Source organism: Macrobrachium rosenbergii, chromosome 52, assembly GCF_040412425.1.
Source record: "Macrobrachium rosenbergii isolate ZJJX-2024 chromosome 52, ASM4041242v1, whole genome shotgun sequence".
Taxonomy (NCBI): domain Eukaryota; kingdom Metazoa; phylum Arthropoda; class Malacostraca; order Decapoda; family Palaemonidae; genus Macrobrachium; species Macrobrachium rosenbergii.
The window spans coordinates 11,376,297-11,400,437 of NC_089792.1; the positions used below are offsets into that span (position 1 = coordinate 11,376,297).

A 24,141-nucleotide genomic window follows, 5' to 3' on the forward strand; every position below is an offset into this window, starting at 1 on the left:
TTGATAAGAATGAGGAGCAGTTAGGGAAGTCGACTGAAAATCATAATGCACAGAGATTGAGCCAGGTGAGGCAACAGGTCCTTGGCCTTTGGAACACTGTCAACACAGTCGGCCAACTTGAGCTAGTGATTTCAGTAGAAAAGATTTCTTGCTCCTAAAAATCGACACCATCCACCTATTGGCAACAAATTCCCTGTGAATACTTATAGAGAAGACACAGGAACAGCAATAGGAGATTAAACCAGTGGAGGGTAAACAAAAAGGAATCACAACTCTCCTTCCCTAACTCCACAATGTAAGGTTCTGCTTCTAAGTCTCTCCAAGCATGCCAGGAGCCTTGCAACAGGCCATCTACCAGAACATGAGGGCTGAACTTATCCCCAAAAGGTATAAAACAAGACTTGTACCAATATATCCTCCCTTATCACCTTAACCTGTGCAGCTTAAATATATAGAAGCATGTGTTCTCACTTCTTCCAAACTGAGTTAGTATAAGCATGAGAACACTAGCCTGCAGCATCACAATTGAATTAAAAACTAACACTCTTCCTTGCTAAACTCCTGCTGCTGCCAAAAACCCTTAAAGCTGGTTTCAGAAACTCCCTAGACTGGTGCCAAAAACACACTAAGCTGGCGCCTCAACTCCTCTAAGCTGATGCAGAGAAGAGGCAATATAGTGAGCAATAGTTCAATAAAAGATAAAAACTTCAACAATCTAAACTGAGACTCCGTTCAGCATGTCCAAAGCACTTGTCAGTCTCGAATCTGTCACAGGAAAGAGAAAAGAAACCGAACTTTCTACTGAAGACAGTTTAAACGCCTATTAAATGGCTGTATCCCAAGAGGCAGACTCCGTGACTTCATAAAAAACCAGAAGATAAGCCCCAGCAGACCTAAAAGAAGCTTTGTGCACCCAAGTACGAGAAAAGTTACGAAACGCGCTCTAACTGAAGGAGAAAGCTTGGGTTCTCTTCTCTAAATACTTACAGGGCGCCGAAATACTGGGAGACAAGCGAGACCTACTCTCTATGTGGCCTCTTTCCTCAACTAAATAAAGTGCAACACTTCCAGGAAATGCCAATCAGATCCTCCGATTCAAACTCTACTTCTGCCAGAGGGCGACAGGAAAAAGAGAGCTGGCGACAGGACGCGACAGCAGCCGTGAACTGCATCGCATCCACGACGTGATAAAAGGGAGGCAGTCTGAAGTGACTCAGCTGAGTCCACAATAGTTAGCTAAGTAAAAGAAAACATGGCAGCAAAGAAAATGGGAAATGTTGGGATGCAGGGGAGAAGAGGAGTTACAACAACTCTCCCGCCTCGTCCGAAGGCAAGTCAACATACTTGAGAGCATTCCCATACCACAAATCCTTTGAAAGCTATGTAGCTAGAATAATATCTAGCTTGGAAACAAAGAAGATACTGTAACTATGGTGTTTTTGGAAAGAGGAACATTAATCAAGGCAGAAGTAAGAGATTTGTCGATAGCCAAAGAAAATGCATGCAAGAGCAAACAAGTGCATTTCGATGGAAAAAGAGGAATAGGCTAGCAGACGAGGATTTATAATGAGCAAAAGATGAGAGATTGGTTAAACAATCGACTGAGTTGACATAAAATCAGAATAAGTAAAACTCGTTACATACAAAATATTTTTAATAAAACTGTCTACAGTATACCTATATAATTAGTCCTACAGGTACTAACAACCTCATACTAGGTGACGACGATCGCAGAAGTTGCATACGTAGTGAAGATTAATGTTCACCAAAACGATCTCTCGGCTAACGCATTATTGTATACGAGACAATGAGCAAGAAAAACGGAGAGGCAAGTGACGGAGGGCACAGAACCACATCGCCCTAAGAACCAACCCAGTTCCCAAGCAGCAGACTTCTTCCTCACAATCCAACTAGGCTCTGGGCAACGGACGAGCAAGGGACCCCACACCTTATCTCTTATGAGGGTCCACGAAAATGGTTGCACATGAAGGGGGATACCCGGACTGGTTCCCTAACTGGTTGCTCTTGCATTCTATGTTTCCCTTCTCTTCCTATACTAACGAACTTAAGCAGAAAGTCCTTCGAAAATCCCTACTTCCTCACATCTATTCTCAAGATCACATTTTAACCATTGCAGCTGGTGTAATCAGTGTGTATCTCCTAATTAATCAACATCCTGCTAACACAATAATCATTCCTACAAAATCTGACGTTAGCCTTGATTCCAGTGGAGGCATCCTAGGAAAAATGAATGCACAATACAGTATTGTAATATCAGCAAACAGCCATAAAAAATACCAACTAGCACCTATACACAATGGCGGCAAGGAGAATTCTGACAAAAGCTAAAAAATTCGACACACCTAGTGGAGAACAGGTGACCTAGACAATCACCCAGGCAGCCATTCGATCTTTTGTTTGAACGCCGACTCACCTACCAGCGTGGAGATATAAGCTAACTTTAACAGTAGGTAATTCATCCCAAATAATTTATTATTAGAAGGTGGAATACATTTTAAGTAAGAAAGTGTAGTGGTATATTTCTTTACACTTAACAGGAAAGTGCTTTACCTGAGGTTTCTGGTTCTCATAATTCATTTTTAATTTATATTATGTACAGTACCTTTTTTTCTCAAAATTTTAACGCTAAACAATTAAGAGCACACAACACTACACATCAACATAAAGATTTTGATGAAATGCTTTTATCACTTTTTCTGATGAGGTTAGTTTCTTCAAAATCTTAAAATTGTACAGATCATGTTACAAAAAATTTTTATTGTACAGAACAAGTTACAAAAAAATTTTTAAAGACGGAAATATATTGACTTTATGTGGTGTTAGTAATTCATCTCAGTATGTACCAGGTCACTGTACAGTGAATTCAAGTATACAGAGGATTCTCTATACTTAGGTTTTAGTGTACTTGACTTATAGTAATAGTCTTTGCAAGTAAACTTCCTAATTTGCAATTTCACACTATCAATGTAACTTAAAATTTTTGTGTCATTTATATATTGAGGGCATACAAGCTGCTAAAAGACATATACAGTACTGTACTAAGTTTCTATCCCATACAATGTATTTATTTTTAAAAAATACACCTTAACAAAAACAAAACTGGCTAACAAAAATTAATGTGACTACTGAAAAGCTGTATAAATGCACAGTAAGTGGTGAAGTAACCACTGAAAAGTTGTTTCAACATAAGTAATAAAGTAGAATATGATAATCACGATACATACTTATCTGGCTTATCTTGCAGATGGGCCAAACCTAATTGGTCTGTCTCATCAAGAACACTAGATATCAGTGCATCCACTAGGCGGGAAGCCACCTAAGGCCCGTTTCCACCTCCACCACCTCCATCTCCCCTCCTCCAATTCCACTGTTCTTGTCGACTGTCCCAGTTCTTACACGGCAACTCTGAAACAAAAATTAAGCGAATATGATTATCACATTACTTCACCACCTATAATCTCTTCTATCTCAATTTTTTACCTATATATCTCAAAAATCTAAAATCCAAATTTGTAGCTGGTGTTCAACTACTGTCCCTTGCGGTCGTAAGCTATTTGGAGGGGAATCTGATGTTTTCTAAGCCTTTAATCAATCTAAACCTCTACAGGCAGTCCCCGGTTAACGGCGGGCTTGGTTAACAACGATCCGGTTTTATGGGGCTTGTCTAGCGACGAAAAGCGGCAATTTTCGGTGCCGAAAATCGCCAATTTCCGCTTTTCGGCGCCGATAATTGGGTATTGGCACCTATACATACCTAACAGAGGCCCCAATAACCAAAAAATCGGCGCTTTTCGGTGCCGATAACCCCTGAAAATCGTCGATTTTCAGTTATCATCACACCCTTAGAAACGAACCCCGCCCGATAACTGGGGACTGCCTGTACATAAATTCCCTTAACCATTACAGGACAGCCTACATATATATCAAGCACACCTAGACCAGGCTAAATTTAAGGTTGGTCAATTTAAAAAAATCACATCAATGGTAAGAGGAAGATATACAAATGCACATGGTCTAACATAAAAATTCTACAAAATTTTTTGTACCTTCCACGGGAAGCTGAAAGTGAATATTTCCAAACCTGTGCAGGGCCTCTTTTCCAAAAGACAGTTGTAAAATTATGCTAATTTTACCAAGTTATAAATGTTTTTTCTAATAATCTTTTTATTTTATTTTGTAAAATTGTAATTACAGCTCACACAATATCATAACAGATAAGGACTAAATTCAGTAACAAATTCTGAGTACCGTGGTATATTTATGGTAAAATATTTACGAGACGTACTGGGATGGAGAACTGCAGTACAGTCCCCAATGAAATCTCATCAGACTGACCTCTCTGTATCCAGTAATGGCTACTGACTCCCTACTCGAGAGTTGCCTTAAGAGTTGCCAGAAATCATTTATGGCCCACTGGAGTGATTTTGAAATTTTTCCCACAAAACTCATTCAAACTGATGGTGCGAAATGTTGATCGTCAGGGGACATACCCAGAAATAACCACAAAGCTACAAATTGTTGTCAATTGATACCTCCTCAAGAAGGGTTATCAGGGGGGTTCCATTCCCGACAGCGTGACGATAACCGAAAATTACCGCTAATCGAAAATCGTTGATAATAACACTGATTCCTGGTTATCGGTGCCAATAACCAGTGATCAGCGGCGCCGATAACCAGCGATCAGCGCCAATAACCAGTTATCAGCAACGATCATCGGGAATCTGTGTCGAAAATCCGGTTATCGTTATCGCTAGACAGGCGCCATGAAACCGGATCACCGATAACCAATGCTGCCAATAACCAGGGACTGCCTGTACATCATTTATGGAATTACAACACGTACAGGTACATGCTATTCACATCTTCAATGCTGACTGCTTTATCAGCAGATTTGTTCAGGAACTACAAGGTAGTGCATTACTGAAGCACCATTACACACTTCTATAATTCATAAGCCTGGCTTTTTTCCCATTTTTTACGTGTACTTTTTCTGCTTGATGAATATTCAGAAAAATTATATTTTCATAATAAAATTAAGTTTCATATATACTTACCAAGTAATTACATAGCTATAGTTTCCAATTATCATGGAAGCTTAAATTTTGAAATTTGCGGTAGCGCTTCTGCTGTTTTAGTGTAGGTAACTAGCCCTGCCCACTTTCAGGAAAGCATAGGTACAACACAGCTGAAGAGCTCAATTCGTTTGTGCCCAGTGTCCATGAGAGGGGAGGCAGGAGGGTTCCGATTCTGTAATTACTTGGTAAGCATATACAAAATTTAATTTTATGAAGAAACTATCATTTTCATGTAAGTAACTTACCAAGTATTTACACAGCTGAATCCCACATCGACAGGAGGTGGGATACATGGACATATTCTACTCAAAAAAAATCACTACAGTAATGGTAATGAATCTGAAATAGAAAGGTAGCTAGCATTGGTGAAATGTTTTTTGTGACCTTATCTGGTAAGAGAGCTACAGCAGGAAGATAATGCCTCTGGTTGGGGCTCATCTCAACTTGTAGTGGCGCGGCAGTAGAGCCGTGGAGCGCCTCTACTACAGTGGGAGCTTTGCAGTGAAGGAGTACTCCAAGGCTCACAAGCATCAACAAGTGCCCATGCCCTGGGTGCAGCACCATAATTAAAAAAAAAAAAAAACGCACAATGCTGTTACCTACACATAAAATAAAAACCACTCCCCATCCACTAAAAACAAAATGTTGGGTAATCCAGGTACACAGTACCCCCAGGTTCCCCAAGACTCGACAACCTGTATCAAGGCAAGGAGATAGAGAATAGAAGGAATACCTGTCATGCTTCATCCCCCAACACCATGCCAGCCACTGATAACAGACCTAGGGTACTACAATTTTCGTACACAGTCTCCATTTCATGCAAATAATGAGTTGCAAACACTGATCTACACCTCCAATAGGTGGACTGAAGGATTGCGGATAGCGACAAGTTACATTTAAAAGCCAATGAGGTAGTGATGGCTCTTATTTCATGAGCTTTAACTTTAAAGGCAGGTAAAGAATCCCCCAAATTCCTAAGTGTGACTCAGAGATTACATCTCTTAAAAAGAATGCCAAAGCATTCTTGGACAGTGGTTGGGAAGGATTTTTCAAGCACCAGAGGTTGCTGGAGGGGCCTCTGATCCTCTAAGTCCTATCAAGGTAATGTCTCAACGCCCCTTACAGGGCAAAGGGCTCTTTCTTCATCTTCTGGGCCATGGATATCCATCAAGTTCTTGATGGTGAATGAATGGGGCCAGGGCTTGGAAGGAGTCTCATTCTTGGCCAAAAACCCGATTGTAAAGGAGCAGACTGCATCTCCCTGAGAGAATCCGACTCTCTTACCTATGGCCTGTAGCTCACTAATTTTCTTGGCCGTAGCCAAAGAAACATGAAAAAGGGTTTTCCTTGTTAAATCCCTGAAAGAGATGGAGTGAAGGGGCTCAAATGGAGGGCCCAAGAGCCATTTAAGGACGACGTCCAGGTTCCAGGAGACTGAATCTGTCCTCTCTTGCTGAGTCGTGTCAAAGGACTTAAGTCGCTAATATCCTGATCAGCCGACAGAGATATTATGTCTTTGACACCAGCTGTGGAAGACTGCCCACTTGGCCGGTTAGATCTTAGAAGAAGACTGATGTCTACACTTAGCAATAGCCTCTGCAGCTGGTCTTGAGAAGCCCTTCGCTCTGACAAGTTTCCTGACAGTCTGCAGCCTGTCAGAGCAAGAGTGGATAAGCCTTGGTGGAATCGATGGAAGTGCAGTTGTCTGAGAAGACTTGGTCTCTGTGGTGAAAGTCTTGAAAAGTCCACTAACAGCCTGAGAAGGCATACACATTCAGGTTTAACCAGTCCTGGAACATGGCATCCATTGCCCATGCCAGAGGGTCCAGAGCTGGAGAACAATATAATGGGAGGCGATGGTTTCTCGATGTTGCAAACAGGTCTATTGACAGCTTTCCCCACTGTTTCCACAGGTTGGTGCACACCTGCAGATTCAGAGTCCACTCCCATAGGTAGAACTTGTCTGCAGCAACTTAGTTCGTCCTCTAGGACATTCAGCTTGCCCTGGATGAATCATGCAACAATCTTGGTGCTATTTTCCTGCGCCCAGAGGAGAAGTTTTGCTGCTTCATAGAGGGAGAAGGAGTGAGTACCTCCCTGATTTCTTGTCCACACTAGAGCCTGAATCACTAGAGGACAACGCATGCACTTCCTTTCGGGCGTTCCTTACGGACGCCTTTCCAATGAATCTTACGGACTTACAGGACTTACGGACAACAGGCTCGACTGAGGGGGCAACTAACTGTGGGCAAACCCCACCGACCCCCCTTGGACTTCCAGTATGCCTCCTCCCAGGTTTACGGGAGACTAACAATGACCTTTGTCTAGGAGCATCGGTAGGATGAGTAATCACCTCCTCCACTGATACTGCATTGCACCTATATCACTGGCACTCATCTTGTCCATAAGGACCTTCACGGAAGCCCCTAATTGGGCCATGGTATTCACTAGTAGACCAAATTTCTGGTCTATCCTGGCTTCGAGGTTGGCGATGGCATTGAGGTTGGAAGCATGGGAGCCAGGTAAAGGAGCAGGTGGAACAGATGGAGGGCTGGCAACGAGGGAAAAGACAGTCATAAGTGAAGGCAAAACAGATAAATCGGCAATACCCGATTTAGGAGAAGAAACCTGGCTAGCTGAACTCCTAGCTTCAGCTCTAGCAGCCACCTTCCTCTTTCTGTCTCTCTCTGGTCTGTCAAGGTGTGCCTTTCAAGTCTTCCATTTCCCCTGATCCCAATCCCTACACTCATCACAAGTCAGATCAATTGAACAAATTTGTTCTCTGCAATTACTACAAATTTTCGTCAATCTGGTGTTGCAGCCTTTGCTGCAAAACTGGTTACTAGTAGAACTAGAGTCAGATATAGTCCAAAAAATGTCTTAATCAGGGAAAAGTCTAAATCAAAATCTCCTAATCTAACTATAATTAGTGCAAAAGCTACCAACAGAAGGAATACTTCATAAAAACAGCGATCAACCACAACCATCCGGTGAAAATACAAAATCAAGCTGCTTAAATAACTGAAGTTCAGTCGTTGACCAGCAGAAACGAATTTGAGCTCTTCAGCTGTGTTGTACCTATTCTTCCCCGAAAGTGGGCGGGGCTAGTTACCTACACTAAAACAGTAGAAGCGCTATCGCAAATTTCAAAATTTAAGCTCCCGCGAAAATTGGAAACTGTAGCTATGTAATTACTTGGTAAGTTACTTATATGAAAACTACTTTTTAATCCTTTCTCTAAGTAAAGCGTATGAATTTAGTTAATAATCTCTTACTTTTGCAACTTTATTATTTTCAACCTACTCACTTTGTGATGGCTCCCTCTTCTAAATGGGAATGAAGTTTTACCACATGACAGAAAAGTTCCATGCATTTACAATAGTAGTCTTCAAATTTCATCTCTCAAAGATAGTAGATTACACACAGTGAACTCTGGCATAAAACCATCCAATTATAAACCCTGACTTCGCTAATTTACATATCTAAATTAACATAATTTCTTAATATTACAACATTTAATGGGATTCACTTTTCTGCTGGTGAATGTATTCTTACTAGTCAATACTTAAACCCACAGAGCACAGTATCGGATTCCTATTTTTGCCAATGTAGGTACTGGAAAGCAATGTACAATAAGAATTGCATCGTACTATGAATCTGAGTAACTTCCATACATGGCCAGAATGCATTAATAAAGGAATCTCAAACCCTGCAACTTCTGTCGATCTATTATACATAGCACTTCTACTGTATTCAGAAAATACCAACCTGTTTGTTGAGTATGGAGGTACCAAGGTCGTATGAAGCCCATGGGGAAAATAAGCTCACTGGCTCCTGGTCCATCAGCATGACGAAAGAGTATGTGCTAGTCCTAGCGGCATCCTGTGCTCACTCTGAAGGGATAAAAATATCTTACTGCAAAATGTGTCAACCAGGTCAGTTCTGTATAAGCATACTTAGCATTATATCTAATAATACATTATCCTCAGCTACAAAAATAAAGTCATAATAAACTGAGTGACTGTAATCCAAATACATAAAATCATTCTGGGATATTTCGTAAACAATATAAAGACTCCAATCATCTCAGTCCTCTCCCTCACCGCCACAAGATTGCTTTTGCTCTCTCTTATGCAGCATTTTGAAAAGTAACTGTACAGTTGAAATCATACACAAAATTCTACTCTACTTAGGAGGTCTAAAACAATAACTAGGAACCTACAGGTACTTCTTAAAATACAGAATTAGTTTTCTCAGGTTAACGGAAGAAACCCCAACTACAGTATTCCACAAAATTTAGACCTGAGATAGGCCATCCTATAGTTCTCAGGGTATAAACAGACAACTGAGAAACAGCAAAGAGCAAATTATTATGGGGATACTGTAGTGGCATAGCACAGATGAACCCTCAGTTTACAGCACCAACCACAGAATTGCTCCCATTTTGTTTGATAGTGACTGGCTGTCAGAGTTCTGCAAGACCTGGATTGTGGTGGGGTTGTTTCCACTGAAATCACCAGCTTGGAACCTTGCAAGATGATTTTCAGGCTTATATAAGGAAACATTTCCAAGTTCTAACAGAACCTGAAGAAACACAGTTCACACACAAGTTTTCCTATGCTGAAAGATACCCGGCACTCTCCAACAACATGGAGAAGAGACTGGTGAAACATTCCTTTGTCACCAAAGTAGGGCAAAGAGTCACGTCAACGTTCTTTGAGTCCCATAGTTTCTACAACATCTGTACGATAAAAACAAAAGAGAGAAAGGCACGCACCTCCAGGTTGTCCCATGAAACCATCCAGGCCACTTGATCAGCTTGTGGTTGAAATTTGTTCCAAATAAGTCCATAAAAGGTAACCCCCAACACACATCACAGCACCCACCCAAAAGTATAACTTGCTTTGCTTAACTGAAGCATTTTGTTACTATGATCTGGTAGCAATTTCTATGCCTGCCTCCACACAAAAGCCTTTTAAGCTGTCTACGGATAGCCTGCTAAGTGACTAGACCTGCCTCCTTGAATTTGCAAGCTGACATTGTGGTTGAGTTGTCTGACGTAACACCAAGTATTCTTCCTTAGACCTGCTGTGCCGGTGCTTGGAGGCTTGAGATATCCTTGAATTCAAGGTACGTATTTGATTCGCTAACACAAATCCTGTAACATCCAAGTCCCCGTCACTTGAAGGGCTAGTAGGTGTGCTCCCAACCATGGTTTGATACATCCATAAAAAACCGGACTTCTAGTTAAGGAGGAGAGAGGAGGGCTCCTACTCTCAGATGACTGGATCCTTCCACCACAGAAGATACCTTTTAATGGTAGCATATATGAATGTTGTAAGCTGCGTCTCAGCAATAAAATCTACAACAAAGGAGTACTGTATCCTGGTATTCTAATCCACATGTGCTGAGAACCTTGGCAGAGCCTAAGTAGTTCACAGACTATCTAAGAGAGAGCAAAGGCCTAGCTAAGAAAAATCTGGGAGGGATCACATTATTAAGCTTTCCAGTTGCTTGCTAGAAGGCACAAGTTTAAAGCACAACCCCATACCTTCTTTTTATAGTACAGTAATTGTCACTTTAGAAAAGTACCCACACACCATTCTCGTAACTCTTGACCTTGTATTCACAGATGTTACACGGATTGTATCTTGTGGAGTAGGTTAGCCAGTGGTCTCATCTGATCATAGTTTGATTATGGTCAATATGGAGATGGATTGGGCTGTTTCAGATGTTAACTTTTCACAGAAAGTATACTTGAAATCCCAGGCTAACTGAGATGGTATTCACAATGATCTTATTGAGTTTAGTTGGAGTGGTATCTATATTAGTCCAAATATTACTGAATGGTTAACTTTGCCTCTTTCAGGCTTAATCCTTGACAAGACCATCTAGGTTTTCTAAAACCACAAAGCAAAAGTTAACTTAGCCTTCTCCAGGCTTAACCTTTGACAAAGACATTCTAGTTTCTAAAACCATAAAATAAAAGGTTAATGTTGCCTCCTCCAGTCTTAACCTTTGACATAGATGTTCTAAAATCACAAAATAAAAGGATAACTGCCTCTTTCAGGCTTAGCCTACCTAAGTAAGCTTTAATTGCCCTAACATGACAGAGAACTGTTTCCTTTTCTTCCCCACCGCTTGCAATAAATTTACTCTTTTTAACTGTTGATAGTGCTAAATTAAAGACGTTTTTATAGTAAATAATTCAACGGAATTCATTCCAGAGACTCAAAAGAATCTGCAGATAAACTTTTCAACCCGCGTCTAAATCAAGAGAGAGACTGATACAGTACCGGGTTAAAGGAGCTTCCATCTCATTTGATTTCAAAACTTTTAGGTGCTGATCATCAGCCAGATTTAATAGCACATGATGCAATACCAAGGAAAGTATGCAATGATAACCCTGAAAGTAGACAGTGAAAAAGTCTTTATCTAAAGAGAAACTTTTGATGTCTATATCTAAGAAAGCAGAGAAACTTTGATGTCTATATCTAAAAAAGCAGAGAAACTTTGATGTCTACAAAGTTCCAGGAACTGAAAATTCTTCTAGAAAGGCAGCCTGAGTCATACACAAACTGCTGCTTGGAAGCTTCTGACACAAGGCCATGGTTGTTCTCTACTTGATTTGGGATAGAACCCATGATACTTTTGAAAATCCCCTACTGGGAGGAGACAGTCAAGCATCTCCAAGCAGTTAAGTATGAGATGCAGAAGTTTGTGGAAGTGCATGAAATTCTGTAGTCCAAGTCAGTTTCCCCTTAACAGAAGAATAAGAGATACATCAACCAAGAGAGCTAGAAAGTTCGAAAATCATTTGCTGATGCTACTAGGGTCCTCAGTCACTGAACAATCCTTGAACATGAAATTTGCTCAATGCTTCCTTAGAGTAATAAAGGGGAAAGGCCTATGAGTCTGAATCAGGCCAAACTTAAAAAAAACACATCCACTGCTCAATCCAGAGGGCCCTCAAAGAAGCAGTAATCGACTGGTTGTTCCTGTAAATCTGCAGGCTAATAAGTCTACATTTGAGTGCTACTCTAATCCCACAGCAACAGTCAAACTTGTGGATGTCATGGTCACTCTGTACGTAGTTTTGTTCTTCTGAATCCCCAGTTACCAAAAACACTGTCTTTCCACAGAATGAATTACCAAACAAATATCATGTGGTTCATTTTGCTCAAGGAAGCACTGTCTTTCCACAGAATGAATTACCAAACAAATATCATGTGGTTCATTTTGCTCAAGGAAGCAATCTTTCCTCTATGACTTTGTTTCTGGCCAGGATTAAAGCTGCTGGGTATCTTTGATGGACTTTCCACTGCCCTGACATCTATGTTGTAAGTGTACGGACATTAGTCAAAATTCTTTATTTCGTGTTACATGACAGGGGGGGAAAAACAAAACCTGGACATAGGTTTAAGAATAAAATGGTCAACTCTTGGTTTCAGCGTCCATCCAACAGAACCTGGCGACAATGATGGTCCTGGATTATTTAAAAGTTTAATGAACATTAGCTGGAAGTTGTAATCTCTTATGCTGAGACTGTACAGTAATTAAGCCTGATTATTCAGACAAAATCCCCAGTGGGGCCATGTTTCTTAATAAAGAAAGCCCTTACCACTTAGGAAGCTTCCTTCAGGGCTAAAATTCTTCAAGAAGCAAGTGCCTATTCATCTTCCACACAAACAAGCCTGCAAATTCAAGTATCATCCCCACATCACTAGATAAGAATGAAGAGGAGTTAGGAGAATCGACTGAAAATCACACTGCACAGAGACTGAGCCAGGTGAGGCAACACATCCTTCACCTCTGCCATGTTGCTGAGAGTTAGCCAACTTGAACTAGTTGACTTAGAGGAAAAGAGTTCTTGCTCCTAAAAATCGACCCCATCCACCCATAGGTAACAAATTCCCTGTGAATACTTATAGAGGCACCGTATACGAGCCCAAAAGAAAGTGCTTTGAACAGCAATACCTCCTCTGTAAATACAACTCAAAGGAACTTGGGTGATTGAGGATGTGCTGGTATGAGAAAAATGTCTCCTGCACATCCACCAAAATATCTGGTTGTTCTTTTGGAAAGTCACTAAAACCATGCTGGAAAAACAAAAGCACGGGGACAGACAGATAACCAACGAGTCTGTTCATTGCCAGTCCCTCTCTCCCCTTGCTAGTGAGGGTAGGAGTTGCATCTATTAATCCAAAAAGAGCTAGATTAAAGACAGGATACTCAGTCACCTAGAGCACCTGCCAGCATGCCCGTCCAGCCATGAGATTTTGCTAACCGTCCCTTAGAAGGGTATAAAGGAGAAGGTAGGAGGCCAGTCCCACACACACCTCCTCTTTTGCAGCACCTTAGGCGAGATGCTACCTGTCCCCAAGAGCTGGGTGATCTACATGACTGTTGAGCAGCCACCACAGAACCCAAGGAAAAAAGAGTCCCAGGATCTATGGGCAAATGTGGTCTGTTGTGACCGCATTCCCATCCTTAGTACCTGTCCAACAAGTTCTTCCTGAATGCTAGGGGCAAACCAATGCCCCTGACCTTATGAAATCTCACCCTGAATGTAATGTTGTCCAACATGTCAGCTTCTGCGTACGTCCATTTGATCATACACAAAGTCACAAGAAATAAGAGCTCCTAAACACCACTTCTTGGCCGAGCCTAAACCAAAAAAAAGTTATCGGCACTTAGGAGGTGAAGTCCTAAGTGGTAAGCGTTTAGGGTCCTTAGAAATGGAATGCTCATATATTGCTGATCACCCGACAAATCAGGCAGAACGGTGGGAAGTTGACGCCCTCGACTTGGGTCATGGATGCGAAAGACATCTAGACACCAACAGCATCTGTAGATCCTAAGAGGTAGTTTAACCAAGTACTGACTAGAACCAACATTTTTAAATATGGATGCAAAAGGCATCTAGACATCAACAGCATCTAGTGTTCCCAGGAGGTCACCTACCCAAGTAGCCTACAGGCAGTTCTCACTTATCGACAGCATCGGTTAACGGCGTTTCGGATTTACAGCGCTTGGCTAACAGCATCATTAACCAGATTTTCAGCAATGGTAAGCAATTTTCAATGTTGGTAGTCAGTTTATTGCCATTGATAAGGGGTTTATTGGTGTCAGTAAGTGGTTTATTGGCACTGATAAACAATTAACACCACTGATAAGTGGTTTATTGGTGCTTAGGACATCGTAAACAACTATCTGCGATTTTCAGTTAGCGGTGCTCGGCCGGGAACAGAACCCCTGCCATTAAGTGGGGACTGCCTGTACTGACCATACCCAATCATTGCTAAACTTTGCTGACCGGACGAGAAGTGATGTTTTTAATGCAGTACGGTTGATGGTTGTTATCCCCACAGTCCATAAAGAGAGAGCTGAACAGTAAAGCTTTGGTGTGTCAAAATCAAAGGACTAACTCGAACATCTTCCTAGATCCAACAATTCTTCAAAACGTTGGTGTCAACACCAATTGTCGCTAACACCGACCCTAGAGACCGAACTTGTCTGTCATACAAACATCTTCCCTGGAATGTCTGGTTGACCACTGTGCCGAGTGCGCTACTGCAAACCCGAACTGTCAGTTGAAGTATGATGGGAGACTAAACAACCCCCCTTGTTGTCTAAGGAACTACAATGGAATGTCAAAGCAATCACATCCCTCATAAATTTTCACACTCTAGTATATCCTGTTATATTTGATGTATTATTGTTTTTGAACTCTTGTCCTACTCCTCTAATCCCATCTCCTCCTTTACCAGATTTTCAAAATATATGGTCAGTGTCACAGACTGGTTCTCTTTCTGCCTTTATCAAACTACTTGTCATCCCTTGGTTGTTGGGGCTTTTCCGCTTCTCATCTCTCGAGGACTCTTGAAAATTCACCAAATGTCACATTCTCTATTGTTTCTTTTGCCGTGTCAACCTCTTCTGGTTTGTCACAATCCCCATATTTCAGTACACTATACAGTATTGGGAAAACTGGTGCTTAAGCTAGATTTTCAAATCATTGTCACTCATTCCATTATTCACTTACTGTCAACTTCAATTCTCTATTTTCATCTTTAGTATACAATACCTCATCCTTCCACTTCTTTTCTCATTCACTTGTAAATACTGAACAATTTTCTTCCCCTCTGCTGTGTTAAAATGCACATTCCATTCCTCTTAAATCTTTTTCTTTGACCGTGTCACCTGCCGCCTTTCCTCCCTGAAAACTTCTTCCCTCCCTAATCAATTCCAAACCTTGAAGGTTCTCTTCAAATGTCCTCTGCATTTCTTCCACGTCTTACTACACATTACTTCTGATGCCTTTTAAACATACAACTACATTACCAAATATCAAATGAACTTAGAATTGCACAACATTAGACAATTACTGACTGGTGTGCTTTAGATCCTGACTCTCCATGATTTTTATCATGTAGATATTATTGCTTGATTCTGCTGTACTACTGTAAAGACTATTCAGCAATAACACCCACTTGCTGGTGCATACAATGGAACATACATAAAACATAAACCAGAGTAAAATTCATATCCACCTGCAGTGACTGAACTCTGCTAAACCCAATGCACAAGCATCACGAAATGAGTTCTTGTAAGAAATCACTCAAACTCAGCTTGAAACAGCCCTGTGGAAAAGAAAAGCAAGGCCCTAATTTCCTGTGAAGAAAAAGAACTAGCCTATTTGTGCATGTAAGACACAGAACATGACATGGCAGCTACCATGCTAAAGTTTATAAGATCTGAAAGATTTTGCATAATGCAAAACCCAACTACTATCGGATGAGTTAGACAAAACAATAATTAAATATAAAAGTAGAAACATGAATAGTTTGTCCACTTAGGCCTATGAGACATTGTAACACCTGTTAACCTTGAAATAAACCAATTTGGATAGTTGAGGAGATAGGAATATGCCACACACTGGAATAAATCTCTTAACCTCCAGGCATTGCAAGGGTTCTCCTTGTAAATTCTTTTGAAGTCAGCCATTTTATGCATTATCCTGGTACCAACAGAGCAATGATTTGCAATTTTGTGCGAACACATTACAACCACAATAATGATGACAAGTATTGTCAAAATAAATAACTGTACTATGAAAACATCTTGAGTATATTCTCAACACACCACTCATTATGCTAATATTAAGAATAAAAAAAATCAATATGGACACCACAGCCATGCCTATGACCTAGACATCTGAGAGGCCACACCCATTTCATCGATGTCAAACACCTCCATTTACGAAAAAAACGCTCATAAAACCTCAAAGGCTAACAAAAAATACATAAAGGAGCTATCTTTATCAGGTAAGAACAGAATGAAAAAAGTCTTAGAATAAATAAAGTAAGCAAGACATGTTACCAGTAACTGTGTAAGGTAAAGATGAAACTTTTGAGTTAAGGAATGAGGGTAAAACTGATAAAATACTTAACTGAATGGTACAAAAGATGGAGATTTAAATGTATTTACGAAATCTTCTATTAGTAACTTGAGGCTAACTGATGGTGATTGAAGAATGATGACCAAGTAGCCTATTTGCCAGATGTCAAGATGACAACTGAAACACTGTAGCAAAGCTATCTCAGTCACTGCAGGCTAATTAACTAGCCTAGCTTATGTAGCTGACCAGGGTGTGGAAAGTATGCCAAGATGGGAGAAAGGTTCTAAATGAATGACTGAAAATATATAACTGTTCCTTCATATTGGGGTAAATGAGATCCAAGGAATTTAATTACTAGGCCCTTGGCTATGAATATAACACAAATTAGTAAGGTTACCTGGGAAGATATATAAGATTTAGATTGAAAAAGCAAGATAACTTGATATTACACATACTTTCATTGCATAAGTTTCACAAAAACCTATGCAGCCATGCTACCAGACTCAAAACCCTAGCATAGTTTTAATGTTTTCAGATCCTAGTCTAGCTGCCCTTAGCCACCAGTCTAACAAAGAAACAAAAGTTAAGCTTGATATAAAACCTTTTTTAACGAAAGGGATTTTGAATTTGGAAGAAAGCTGATTTAAACCGAAGCTGTTTGTAAATTAAGGAACTGGAATATACAATTTAGGCCTCAGTCTGAGCACTGGGACCTATAGGGTCATTCAACACTGAAAGGAGAATCAAGTGTAAAGAGGTCTTACAGGTGTAACTGGAAAAAAACCTCGCAGTTGCACTAAGGAACAATTGTTAGGAGTGTGTGTGTAAAGTAGGCTAAGATGGAAGAAAGAGAATATGAATGGAGGTACAGTAAAAGGAATGAAAGAGGTTGAGGCTCGGGGCCGAAGGGATGCTGCAAAGAACCGTAAGTAATGCCTGCAGTGCAATGATGACACCATGCCCCGTTCGGGGGTTTGCAAGTTAAGGTAGGCTACGATGAACAATGGAATGCCATCTGAATTTTACCACAGCGGGTTTTACCTACCCTCCAAAATACGAACAAAAAAAGGGGTTGGGCTAAGTAATATTCTAAAGTGAATAAAGACATATCTAAACGAAAAAATATAATGATTTTCCTTTTCACAGACGTACGTACCCCACAATGACAGATCTAAAATAGGCAACCACCGTAGCAGGCTACGTTACCGTAAATCATATGTACAGCAAAGACAAGCCAAGCCCTTCATAAAGAGACACTAAAACGATCGCAAAAATTGCATATTTCCTTCGCTAACATCTAAAATATGATAGAAGAGGAATAAACAGGTATTCAGTCGACTGTCTTATCGCGAATTGTAAGGTTTATTGTGGAAAAACTTTCATCCTACTGTTGCCCCCTTCGACCCACATCACCGGCCTCATTTCTCGCCTCAATTTCTTCTCTAAAAGAAGAGCGTGACCTATTCCTACTATTTCCTTCACGTTCCTTAATATATGTAGGTAAATCTCCGAGAGATTTAAAGATTGGAGGTCACCATATTTACCTGTAAACTTGCAGTATTATGTCCGTCATTCACGTAACATCTGTAAAGTCACTGACCATCTTTAGTACTGCGCATAGCGGCTGTTCTTTTTACCTCCCCCTCTAAAGATGTGGTCGGAATATTTTATTATTTTTCAAGAAAATGGTGCACCGACTATCTCCCATACATGGAAATTGTCATTTATATAAATTTTAGCAATTTAAAATCAACGCCCAAGGTTTTATCGGTGTATGTTTATGAAAATACCATCATTATTAAGGGGAGGTTAATACTCCGATAGAACACCATACACAAAAGTGATCGGAGGTTCCAGCGAACTCAAAAAAAGAAAATAAAATCATAGATATGACAATATAGCGATAGGAAAGTTTCATCCTTAAAAATTTAACAAAATGTCTTCCTGTGAGAATCATATATTCATCCTGATTCCATGCTTATACTTGTGTTACTAGAAAAAAAATTAAATAATTCGTCAAAATACCCTAACTATGCTTTAAGATTTCTGTAACATTATTATATAAGTATGGGAATGTTCGTGCTTTAAAAATGGAATGCTGACTGGAAATGTGATTCACCTTCATGATGTGGCAATATTTTCAATTGACAGCAAAGTTAACATAACTTTAGTAATAGAAAGCAATGATTATCGGATACCAACAGCTTATTCAAGAAGCACATCCTGCATGAAAAAACCTAGTCTTCTTTTTTTCTCTTTCGTGCTCTTTACATGCTTGTTCATGATATGAACATTGATTTTGTGGTAAATGATGAAGAGTCTGTGTCAAGAAAGAAAGGAGACATGCTAAAGAATGAACGGCCGTCGAAATAAGAAAGTGAGGAAATATGACAGCCTGCAACGATGTTGCAATAACCGTCTACAAATAAGTTACCTATAAAAAACAATACATTAATAAGACTGAAATGTCTCTGGTTAACAAAAAAAAATATTCCGAGAAGCACGTGATGGTAATAAATACACAGAAAAAACTAGGAATTGGACAGGGACTGTTAGCTGGACGGTGAGAAATTAATCAGATTTTGCTTAAATGACTCGAGAATCTTAAACAGCTTTAGGATAAAATAAGGTGGAGTAATTTCTTTTTGAAAGCTGGAAATAAATGATACCCTATTGGTTATACGTAAGAAACCTGATTGGCAAGGTAAATTTTATGTGAAATTAAAATTGGTCGGTTCTTACTGGAAATATTACTACTGGCAGAGTTATCGATGACGTTTTTGGTAAAACTAGACGACTCATGACTTTTGTCGTTATCAGTCTTCAGTGCCAACTTGATTGTTGGTAATGAAAATAAGATATTACTATATATAGATGATGGAATTCTTGGTGCAGTTGCTCGTTCCATTCATTTACCAAATGAAGTAACCGCTAGGTTTAATAGGTACAGATTTAATCTGTAGGCTAAGTGGTGTCATCAATGGAACATGCAGCTGAACCTGGTGAAAATCACCAGCCGAAGTTTTACCAAGCTTCCTTCTATCAGTTATTGTGCATAATTAAGCTCAACGTTTAATAATTCCCACTATCATCATCTCTCAGCTTCTGTTCCTATCACTTAAAATGTTCCAGCTAGCTCTGATAGAAATCAGCAGTTTGTGAACTGCTGGGCAAATTACTCCTTCTTGCAAGGATAGGAATTTTCTCAGGTTTTCAGTTTTACTGTTTTCTGCGGGCTAATCTCCCTTTGTCTGGAAACGGCTGTATGGAATACAGAATAGCTCTGTTAAGTAGTAAATGTGTGATGATATCTGTCTGTAGTCACTTCCACCTATTCCATGATGGTATTTTCATTGATTTTACCAAAGTTAGGCAGGGGCGTCATTTCAGTTTTTGATGGGGGGTAAAGGCAGTTTGGCGAGCGAAGCGAGCCTAATCACCTGGGGTTTTGTGATTTTGAGCTATTTTATGTGCTTTTTGAAGCACATAAAATAGATAGATAGGAGGATATAACTTAATGTGATGACTCATTTGAATTTCGGTAGGAATAATGGAAACCAGCTGCTGCTACTTCTTGGGGCTTGTGGGGTTAAAAGTTGAGGCTTGGGGGGCATCTTGAGTCGGGGGGGCAGTTGGCCCCCATTAATGACGACCCTGAAGTTATGCCTTGAAGCGAAGCACTGGAGCACTTTCGTCCATTCGGCTCTCAAAACAGTAAAAAGAGGGAGCTGGAGTACTTGGACAGCAAGATAAGGAGAACCAGAAGGAAATAAAGTACAAGTACCTAATGGTGGGCTATTTAGAAGTAACGGTTATAGAGACTAGGCAGCAAAACTGAAAAAAGGCAGCAGGAACGGAGGTAAGGTAAAATGCTAAAATGTGAGTGCTGCTAGGGGCTGAAGGGTCGCCGTAAACACCCTTTGGTAATACCTGCAGTGCACCACGCGAGGTGCCCTGACGGCACTAGCCCACAACGGGGAATATTTGAATCTGTTTACAAGCCAGCATTGCAAAACTGCACAAGTTCGTGCACAGATGCTAACCCAATATGTGGCCATCATACATAGTTTTTTTTTTTTATGTAGGAAGTATGTGAACTCAAAAAATCTGTGGTTAAATTTGAGGCCTGAAGTGCACTGTCATGAAACTTCTCTGCCATGATCATCCAGATTTCTGTTGCTTAGTGGATGACCTTCCCTGCTTGGAATGACATTAGTTCTGTTAGAGCTTTAGTAATTTAGTAACTGGATCAAGCAGAGTGCTAGGCACCATATTCTAGGTTATATGGATGTAGGTGTCATAAGATTCAGGTTATAAAGGGTAGCAGACATAATAATCACCATTTGTGTTCTATCAATCGCAATCCAAACTTAGATGATACTATTTCTATTTTTATTTCCCCACACCATGGCTACGATACAGGAAGATAATAGTCAGGTCTGTTTTGTGTTAGCGATGTCAGTGCGCACCATAGGGACTGGCTGAATTCTATATCTCATACTCTACCATGACCTAAGGGCTTCCGATCTTGCTTTTGAATAGAACACAGTAGGGGTTCCTGATCATATTTTGGATTTTATAGCAATCAAAAATACACATGCTGTCTCTTGTGATTTATTTTTTCTCGTCAGATATATATTTCACTTTAATCAGACTATGAAGACTGTTTTTCTTGCCCAAACGCTCTTGTCTACCCTTTTCACCATCAAGAAAGAGCATTTTTAGACTTTAGGACAGACCCTGTTTTTTATGACAATGTCTAAGCCCTGATTTTCATATGTTGCCGTACATCTATCAGTGGAAAGAGTCACAGAGAGATAACCCCTTTAATAGTCGAGGACTGCTTTAATATGAAAAAAAAAAATCCATCAAAATAATGGACAAGATTGGTCTTTCTTCTAAAACTGTAAGGTTGTTATGCTTAACCGTTTTTGGAAAAGATTTTCAACATATTCCAACTGCGTCCTTCCAACTAAATGATATTTACTCAGTAGGTTCATAGGTACCACCCATTTTCTCATAGGTGATATTCCTTATAGTTATTTGGAAACAAACAGAACTATTTTTCCCTCCAAATGGTACTCTGTAGTACTGATGTAATTTGCCATTTGTCTGCCAGATAATACGAGTCTCATCTCTTCATGGGCTTTGGTATTATGCACTCTTTAAATCTAAGGAGCTAGTATTTGCACTGAGGTCAGCTTGGTATATCTGATTACTGTTTGAGCAATGTCAGCAACATTAGACTTTTTCCTGTGAAATTTATTTGTCACTACGAAAGCTACTGTAGATCTCTCCTTAGCAATGTACTTTATTTAATAACTTCTTGGATCCTTTTACAAAACCTTTGGGACCTTGGAAGAACAGCGCTACATTAAGGAGCGAAGTGTGAAAAAGAAGTGGAAGTCTAGATGTGGAGGAAATCCTAAGACTCTTCAGTCTCCTCTAAAGTTGAAAGAGACGCTGGTTTAAGTAGTCCCGATCAAGCATGATACTGCAAAAAGTTTCATAACATGGTTTATTGTGTATTGGTATATCCTTTCCGTTGTAGGTAGATGTCAGTAGTACAGTATGAACCTGAAATGCCACACAACACTTTCGATAGCTGGTCCATATTTGTAATTCATTTTCTAGTCCAGTGACCTCCCTGTTTTAAAGAAAGCTGAGCTTTCTCGCCCCCTTCAACTACAAAAGAATTCTGACTCGCTATTTTGGGAAAATGCAAAGATACTTTATAACATATAAGGTTGTGTGGATGTCGATGTAGAAGATGAAATGGGTCGGTATATTCTAGCAGTGCTCTCTTTTCTGCATCTGAGATATGTGGCATCTCTTGCTGACCTTTTTGTGTCGAGGACCACCACAGAAGCAACTCTGGACTGATAATTTGTCCAGCAAAAGACATGAACATTGTATGAAGCATAGTACTCTAAATATCTAAATCTTATACAATTCATCGTTGTATAAAAGTGAAGATTTAACAGGAATAATGACTAACTTAGACAAACAAGAAGGGCCAAATTTAGAATTGCACTCCATGCTCATATTTTTAAGATTTTTGTCAGAAAAGAAAACGCAAATCACGACAGTTCTTGGCAAAATTGATATTCCTCATCTTTGACAGTCCGTGGTGAAAAAGATCACTGAAGAGAGTAAAATTTCCTGGTGGAAAAGTACTGGAACCGAACTTGAGGGATTTCAAGAAATTAAAGCAATTCACCCAGTTTTATTTATTTATTTTTTTTTCACTGGACCAGAGTGGAACCCTATTTGTTTTTTTCTAGAGTTGGAGCGGGGGGAGACAACGATGACACAAGTGGCGCTTTGGGACTTTCGTTCTCTCACCATGTTCCTATTGTGCTGTAAATTCTGAAGTTTTATTGAGATAACGCCCAAGTTATTCAAGGTCAGATTGGGGATATAAATAAGAATGAGTAATGAAAACAAAGCTCTACACAAAGTGGAGTGAGTGAGACATAATCTTAAAAATGATTACCGCAGTAGTTCTTTTATCACTGAGAAATCTAAACAATCTGATTGATAAATGAAGAAAAACATTCTTTATCAGCGCTTTCATTTATGTTTGAATTTCTGGACTAAAAGATTACTGTTGCTCAGAGCAATGATGTCACATCACACACGGACGCAGATACCAAGGACTGTTTACATTTCTGATGAGTCACGCATTTGTCTGGTGACTTAATTCTCTTTTGATTTCTTACTTTACTCCTTTACTCTGCATGGATTATTTTACTGTTCCCCATCTCACATCATCTTTTATTTCTCAGAAAACATTACAGTTGTTTTGTTGTTTACTTCGCATTCTGAAGAGCCAGAACAGAGCAGATCACTGATCCCTTAACGCTCGTGAAAGTTAAGAAATCAAAATAAACTGAAGGCTAACGAAAGCTAAACATAGGCCATACACAGCGAAATACAGGAAAGTGAATTTTTGGAGTGCTATAATTACTATTTACTTGAACTGGGGTTAAGAGACATCTAATTTTCCGGCGGGAGACAGTGACAGGCTAACTGAAGAATTAGAGATTCTCAGGAACATGTACTTAGGCTATACTCTGAAAATAGGGAAGGATGAACAGGTTCTTCCAACAATTTCTGTAAACCACCGACCTTTGCTTTGTTTTTATTTCCAGAAGTTTCTAGCACATTGTTCCGAGAATTTGCGGTTTCGCATCCAGTAATTTATCCAGCTGGTTACTGGACAAGGTAACTTATATTTGAAGAGAATTGTGATGAGAAGATTTCCATAGAGTCCTTCTTAGGAATCAAGGGAGAAAGCAGATTGAGTGTTAAAGTAAGAGTTGAGTAGTGTTATTGCAGCTTTTAAGTCGAAGCGTGAACTAAATCGCCGTTCATCTGTTTTTTACTCATAGCTTTATCTTTACTACGGCTCCCCTAGAAATTCACATCGCAGCAAGGACGCAATGGTACTACAGAATATTGGAAGAACAACTAAGAGAAAAGGATTAATGTGTGCAAAACAAAAGGACTTAATTTATAATTAGCAAACATAAAATACTAATGAGGATAAATGATAATAGAATCTTTAAGGGAATGAGGCAAGAAACGTAAATTTAAATTTGATAATAAACGAGTGTGTAAATTCTCACAGTGCATAATTCA

At 39.8% G+C, this 24,141-nt stretch overlaps 1 pseudogene; it reads right to left on the reverse strand.

The window, feature by feature from the left end:
- Window positions 1–18,146, reverse strand: part of LOC136833683 (uncharacterized) — a 53,561-nt pseudogene extending 35,415 nt beyond the window's left edge.
- Window positions 18,147–24,141: the final 5,995 nt, after the last annotated feature.